A 7,479-nucleotide genomic window follows, 5' to 3' on the forward strand; every position below is an offset into this window, starting at 1 on the left:
CTAGACGTGGTGCAGGTGGTGTGAGTAACACACGCGCTGTGTTGTATGAGACGTTGTGCGGCATCGGGTCTGTGCGAACTAATTTTGCATCTTTTGTTATTTGTTAGAACTATCGTGCCATTTACTTGCTGTGAAGCCAATTGTTAAAATAAGCCATCTGGTAATATAAGCCAATTGTTAATATAAGCCAATTGTTAATATAAGCCAATTGTTAATATATTCCAATTGGTAAAATAAGCCCTCTGGTAATGTAAGCCAATTGGTAATATAAGCCCTCTGGTAATATAAGCCAATTGTCAATATAAGCCCTCTGGTAATATAAGCCAATTGGTAATAGAAACCAATTGTTAATATAAGTCAATTGTTAATATAAGCCAATTGTTAATATATTCCAATTGTTAATATAAGCCCTCTGGTAATGTAAGCCAATTGGTAATATAAGACAATTGGCAATAGTTCAAACGTTGCCAGAATAATAGCAGCCACGCCGGCCGCGACGTCGGCATCTATCAACATTAGTGCGAGATAATATTTCTAGCTTTTAAATGTTAAGAAAGGCGTTTTGGCTTAGAGTTCACAGCTGGTAATTCCCGTGCTCTGAATTTCTGATCTGTGAACCAGGATTGACAAATTAGTTCCGTAATGAAATTAGAACCTGGAGAAATGGAGGAGAGATGGCAGCTGTTAAGTCTAGGTGAGGTGTTTGAATCATTGTGAGGTGTCTGAATCATTGTGAGGTGTTTGAATCATTGTGAGGTGTGTGTATCGTTGTGAGGTGTCTGCAACATTGTGAGTTGTTTAAATCATTGTGAGTTGTTTAAATCATTGTGAGTTGTTTAAATCATTGTGAGGTGTTTAAATCATTGTGAGGTGTTTGAATCATTGTGAGGTGTTTGAATCATTGTGAGGTGTTTGAATCATTGTGAGGTGTCTGGATCATTGTGAGGTGATTGAATCATTGTGAGGTGTTTGTATCGTTGTATGATGTCTGCAACATTGTGAGTTGTTTAAATCATTGTGAGGTGTTTGAATCATTGCAAAATGTTTGAATTATTGTGAGGTATCGCTTAACTTCTCTATCGACACATCTTGGTTGGCATCGGGAAATTGTCATTACCAACATGAGGATTAATTTTGCGATAATCTACAATGAGTCTAATGTTGGAATTAGGCTGTCAAACAATTACTAAATATCGAGTAGCGCTTCCGCCACTGTCTGACTGTCAATGTACTTCAAGGGAACCGCGTCGGGATATTTGGTTGATAAATCAATTGACACTAGTACAAAACTATTTCCACGTGAAGATTTGGGCAGCGGACTTATGATATCAAGAGCAACTCTGGCAAAGGGTTTATCTATGATTGGCAAATTAATTAACGGAGCCCTAGCGGGTTTGCTTGAAACTTTAGTTTGGCAGATCTCACACGATTGACAGAACCGTCTGACGTCATCGAAACAACATGGCCAATAAAAGTGATTAAATATCCTATCCTATGTTTTACGCGTGCCCAAATGGCCCGACAAAACCGTATCATGAGCCAGCCTCATTACTTTAAGCCTAAATTGGGTGGGAAGGACTATCTGCTGCACAACATCCTTCGCACGTCTGCCACGATTGTTCAGCCTGAGCAGCACACCGTTCCTAGATACGGATCGCGGATAGCCGATTGAAATGGTCCCGCTTTTTCGGAAGTATGACTTTAGCGAGGTGTCTTCACTCTGGAACAACACCATATCATCAGCCGATAACTTATCAAGGTCAAATTGTACCGGTCTCGAACTAAACTTCGTTGGCATCGGCAATTTTCCACACGAATGCTCTTCCTTCTGCTGGGCTCTCGTTTGCACGGCACACGCGTGCTCACCAGCCACTTCTTCGGTCGCGGCCCCAGCGACGACTTCAATCCACAAGCACAGGTGGCACCTGGTATGTTGCCTAGCAGCACATAAAACGGAATATCAGTTAGACATAGCGCTTCTGCTCTTCCGGTGAAATGTGGCCAATTCAGATCTATCATTGCCTTGGGGGCGTTCACGGAATGCTCATCTGCAAAAATTAATCTGTCCGTCTCCTAAGAAATGTTGCCTTCAGGAACTAGAGACCTCCTGACCACGACCCCAGTATATAGGACACGTATCGCGTAGCACTCTGACACTCTAGCCATTACAGGAACCATGAGAAATGGGAAGGTAATTTTTTCAATTGTTGAACTCCGCATTCGACAAAGATGCATTGACATAGAGGTTACTGTCTTTTATCCGCAGGAATAACTCTTCCTTGGGTCAGGGTCGGTTGAAGAAGACCCTTTCACTGACAGAAAATTGACCGCTGTTTTGAGACACTTAGGCCTCTCCGATCGAGCGTGCCGAAAGCGAGACACCTACGGCCGCCCAAGTGTCTCAAAATCTGAGATTTTGAGACACCTATGTGTCTCAAAATCTGAGATTTTGAGACCTATGTGTCTCAAAATTTTCAAAAAAATTGTTCATTTTCTCAATAAATCTACGGTAATCGCAACCACTCTTTCAGAAGTATTACAATATTGTCGTAGCATACATATCCTTTCTACATTTATCAGCGCACATTTGAATCAGTTCCTACTACCGACATCACCAATGAAAATTTTCGATATTTTTAGTGGAAGGTTATCAATAAAAATCATTTATAATGCAAATACTAGATTTTATTAAGTTCGACATAATACATGGGACACTTAAAAAAGCTAATAAATTATTTTCATCTGTGAAAAAAAATAACAAATGATGAACAAGACCGATAATTATTCGCGTATGCTGCATCTGACTGTCAAATTAGGCGAAGGAAAATACAAATAGAAAACACAGCTAGACGGCAGGAATTAGCATAACGGAAGAATAGTTGATAAGTAGAAAGAAACACCCCACCGTCGAGCGAAACAACACCCAACCGTCGAGGGAGAGGAAACCAAAATATCGAGGAAGAGGACACCATACCGTCGAGGGGAGGACACCATACCATCGACTGAGGGGACACCACACCGTCGAGTGAGAGGACGCCATACCGTCGAGATCCAGGTTCTGATCAGGACAGCATCTGAAAAATTTGAAGATGGTCATAATCCGCAAGAGGAATGAATGATAATCATAAAATTTTAACCTCAGCCTGCAAATACTGTTATCACTGTTTCACAGAAATGAAGATATAATAAAATCCTCCACACTATTCCACAAAAAGAATTGAAATTGAATTTCATGGGAATCAAGAGCTTTGTGGAAAAACTTAATAATATACGTTTAAAAATTAATTTTAAAGACAACACTTCTAAAAAATCAGGTGTTTCCAATGTAAAACATTTACAATGATTTTCTAATTTTAATTTCGCATATAAAAAAAATTAATTTTCAAATTATTTTAATACACAAATTTCACAAAAGAAATTAAATTTTCAAAATTATTTATTCTGTCAATTGATTCATGCATTGTCTCCGACTTTATACAAGTCTGTAAAATTTCAGATAGATTGGACAGCTAGAAGTGTATTAAATATTGATTATAAGATTTGTAGCAGACAATTATTTTTTTAATTTTTGAATATTAAAAAAAATTATTTTTGAAATTATTTATTCTGTCAATTGATTCATGCATTGTCTCCAACTTTATGCAAGTGTGCAAAGTTTTAGATCGATTGAAGAAGTAGACGTGTGTTAAAAATTGATTATAAGATTTGTAGCAGACAGACAAATAGACAAACAAGAAGTGAAGTTGAAGAGAAGTGTTGTAAAATATGCATTTAAAAATTACTTTTCAAAGACAACACTTCTGAAGAATCCAGTGTCTCTGGTGATACACATGTACAATGAATTTCTAATTTTATTACGAAATATTAAAAAAATAATTTTTTAATTTTATTTTTATATTGAAAAACTGAAATTTTTTAAAAGTATTTAGTCTGTCAATTGATTCATGCATTGTCTCCAACTTTAAACAAGTGTGCAAAATTTCAGATCGATTGGAGAGGTAGAAGTGTGTTAACTATCGATTACAAGATAAGAAGCAGACAGAAAAACAAAGACAAACAAGAAGTGAAGTTAAAGAGAAGTGTTGTAAAAAATATTAGCAATTTCTGCTATTAAGTGTCAAAGAGATTCTGGTGACACTCCTGAAATTTTTATGATAGCAAAGAAAGTATCAGAAAACTAACCTGCTTATAAAAGCTCATCATGGAGTATGATGCAAAGTGTTCTTTTGTGTATGATGCAACCTCTTCTTTTCTGCTATAAGCCCTCAAGTTCCTGAAATAGTACAATGGCAATAATTAAACATACTATAATAACTATATCCAATTTACAGAAAAAAATCAAGTTGTATTATTAATATCACCATAAATTATTACTTATCACTTGGGTTATTAATTTCTACGAAATCAATTCTGGCAAAGAATACCTAGCTCCCCTTACATCATCAAAAATTCCCTTTTGGATGCCATTTTGCCATCTGATTCTCTTCATTTGGCCTCTTCTTGCCTGAACATGCCGTCAAGTTCCTGCAACAGTAGAATGGCAATAATTTAACATATTACCTTAAAGAAATTCAGTTGTACCTATTATCATCAACGGGTAATAAGGAACAGTTTTGAGCGTTTTTTGTTAATAACTTCTTACCATGAAGCATTTTAAACTTTACACCACTGTTTCTAGTTTTTCAATATTTTAATTAGTTCAGCTGCTCCATTTATACAAAATTTCAGAGGATGGTCCCTTATTTAGTTATTATCCTGCCTGTCCCTCATTGCCCCTTTGATAGATTCATCTCATGAAAAAGTATCACTGAAACCTTGGTCCTTGGGTTAATAATTTTCAAGAAAACTATTCTGGCAAGAAAAGCTAGCACACCTTTCATCTTAAAAAATTCTTTGGAGCACTAAACATTTCTATAAACAAAAAATAAACAGCAGTCTGTAAATTCACTCAAAGTCCAGCAGTCAGCAGACTTACCTCTGTTTAATGGAAAAGACTTGTTCCTTTTGACTTGACCACAGGACTTTTAACCCAATCAACTTGAAAAGTTTTTGTTTTTGAATACTCTTCACTTAGACATTGTTTTTAAATACCACAAGATGTATATAACTGAGGCTGCAGCAACAATCCACTTTGAACTTCGCGGCCATCTGTTCACACAGCTCAACGTCTTATGGATCTTTGTTTTCCGCACTTTCTTTTTGAAAAAGTTTTTGTGTGTTGATGTTGTATACATGGTTTCTTAGAGTGGTAACGTTCACACAACCCTCGACCTCACTTCGAAAGTTCGAACAGGAAAATTCGGCAAGTGGCAATGCTAACTCGAAGTCTCGAATATTTGAAGAGCAACGATAACTTCGCGCGAAATTCAGTTTCAAAAAGCACAAACTGCAGTGATATGACGAGATTAAACTTATTGAAGACATTTTTAAATGTATAGCAAATCTGCAGACGGTTTGCAAGGAAATGTAGAGAAAAATGGGTGATTATCACACGAGAAACATGGATAATCGACAGCTATACTGCTGAGCTATGGCGCGTTACTGGCCAACGCCTTTGAACGAACACACGAACGCACGCGCGTTCGTTACACTTGGGTTACAAACGCGTTACGTTTCTAATTGAGCAGCAATGAAAATGAGTTTTTCACTCGGTTTGCTTATTTTTTCAATAATTTTTAGCAAAATTATATATATAAAAAGTATTATAAGCATTTCTCAGGGGCAAATTTACTAATGATTAGAAAATGCATTGCAATTCCTTCATAGTTGAGAGTTTAAGTTGAGACACATACTAAATGTCTCACTTCCTGAGACGCCCACGGGGCCGAAAATTTCTCTCTGTGTTATTGCAGTGTGCTTCATGCTCCACACCACCCTGTCTAGACGTGGAGCCGTGCCACGCCGACGCCCTCTGATCACGATCATCCATCGCAGATCCCTTGGAAGGACGATGAATGGCCTGAAAATTATCCGCCATCAAATGACCAATTCCAAATCGCGTCGGAAAATGTTGCACTCCTTTAAGTATTCAGCCACGGGACGCTCCGCAGCCCGCAGACTTTGGTCCTTCAGGAGAAGTTCCTCCAGTTTCTTCGCATCACTGCCAATTCAGCGATCTGACACATTTTACTCAAGTTCTCTCTAAGATACCGGACAAACTGCCTGAACGAACTGGTCTTCTGTTTCACATTCCTGAATTTAGATTGATAATCATAAATAGTGAAACCGAAGGTCTTGACAATTTGAAGTTTCATCGCCCCGTAGGACAACTCCAGAGATAAGGTGCTGAGGAAGTGGCTGACCTTGGTATATGCAAAATCATTCAGCAAGGCTGTGACTGCAATGCTGTCGCTCCACTGGTTTGCTTCTTTTACCTTCTCAAACGTGTTGAGATAAATAGACACATCCTCTCCCTCCATATAGGCGGCCAACTTGACGAATGACCTGTCTGCAGCGGGGCCGGTGGGGGCGGAGTTGGCTTGCAATCTAGCAAGCTCCAGCTGAGTTTCTCGTGAACTTATCTCATCTCCGAGCTTCAGCTTCTCTAGTTCAAGCGCTCGGAGTTTACGTTCGTGTGCCTGCTTCCCCCTCTCCACCTCCTGCTCTGATCTCTCGATAACTCCAACTTCCGCGCCTCGCGTTCCTCCTCCTCCGATCTACAATATGCTGCCTTTCGTTCACTAACATAGTTGCGCAAATCTTGCCCTTCAAATCCCAGGTTTTTAACATCGGTAATAAAAGTTGAATCTAGTGGAATTCTGACTCCGAGCGATACATAATAGGAAACAATTGGCATTGGATACCCCCGTCCGTGACAAGTTAATTTTACCAGCCAATCCTCATACTGGCCACCAATGTAAGGATCCGGCCTCCGAACACCGAGCAGCCGGTAACCTCACCTAACGGTTCGCATTGACCATCCTTGTCCCACCTACCAATGACCGGAGCTGAATGGGTAAATAGAGGCCCAATTGGCTGCGAAGCAATGCTTGAGGCGGGCGGGATTTATGACCAGCGGCAAGTTTCTCAAAGTTTATTAAATAACAAATTCAACAAGTAGTCTACTACGGAGCTAAGACGCGGAGAAGAGAGAGAGAGTGAGTTAGCTGAGGGACACAGTTCTTGATCCTAGGCGACTGTCAGGTAATCCCCTGTAAGCGAGTCACTAGTACGAAAGTCAGGATTGACACATCTGCTACTTCCAGCCTCGGCCCACCTCAGCGCCGGTATACCTAATCTCTCCGGTCTGATTGCAAGTAGGGAATTTGCAGTCTACATACAACATTTCATGTAGTATTTGAATCATTGTGAGATGTTTGAACCGTTGTGAGCTGTGTGAGTCTTGTTGAGATGTTTAATCTGGTCGGGGGTTGTTGCAGCTATGTCGGCGTCCGCCGTTATCTGTTGCCCTCATAGCCGTTATCTGCTGCCCTCATAGCCGTTATCTGCTGCCCTCATAGCCGTTATCTGCTGCCCTCA

At 39.5% G+C, this 7,479-nt stretch overlaps 1 long non-coding RNA gene across 1 annotated transcript; it reads right to left on the minus strand.

The window, feature by feature from the left end:
- Positions 1–4,206: 4,206 nt before the first annotated feature.
- Positions 4,207–5,218, minus strand: LOC108670002. The gene is made up of 3 exons (XR_001930699.2): positions 4,976–5,218; positions 4,439–4,524; positions 4,207–4,273 (listed from the first exon to the last, which is right to left on the minus strand). It is a non-coding gene; the product is annotated as an uncharacterized LOC108670002 (long non-coding RNA).
- Positions 5,219–7,479: the final 2,261 nt, after the last annotated feature.

This window comes from Hyalella azteca, unplaced genomic scaffold (genome assembly GCF_000764305.2).
Source record: "Hyalella azteca isolate HAZT.00-mixed unplaced genomic scaffold, Hazt_2.0.2 contig4375, whole genome shotgun sequence".
NCBI classification, from domain to species: Eukaryota; Metazoa; Arthropoda; class Malacostraca; order Amphipoda; family Hyalellidae; genus Hyalella; species Hyalella azteca.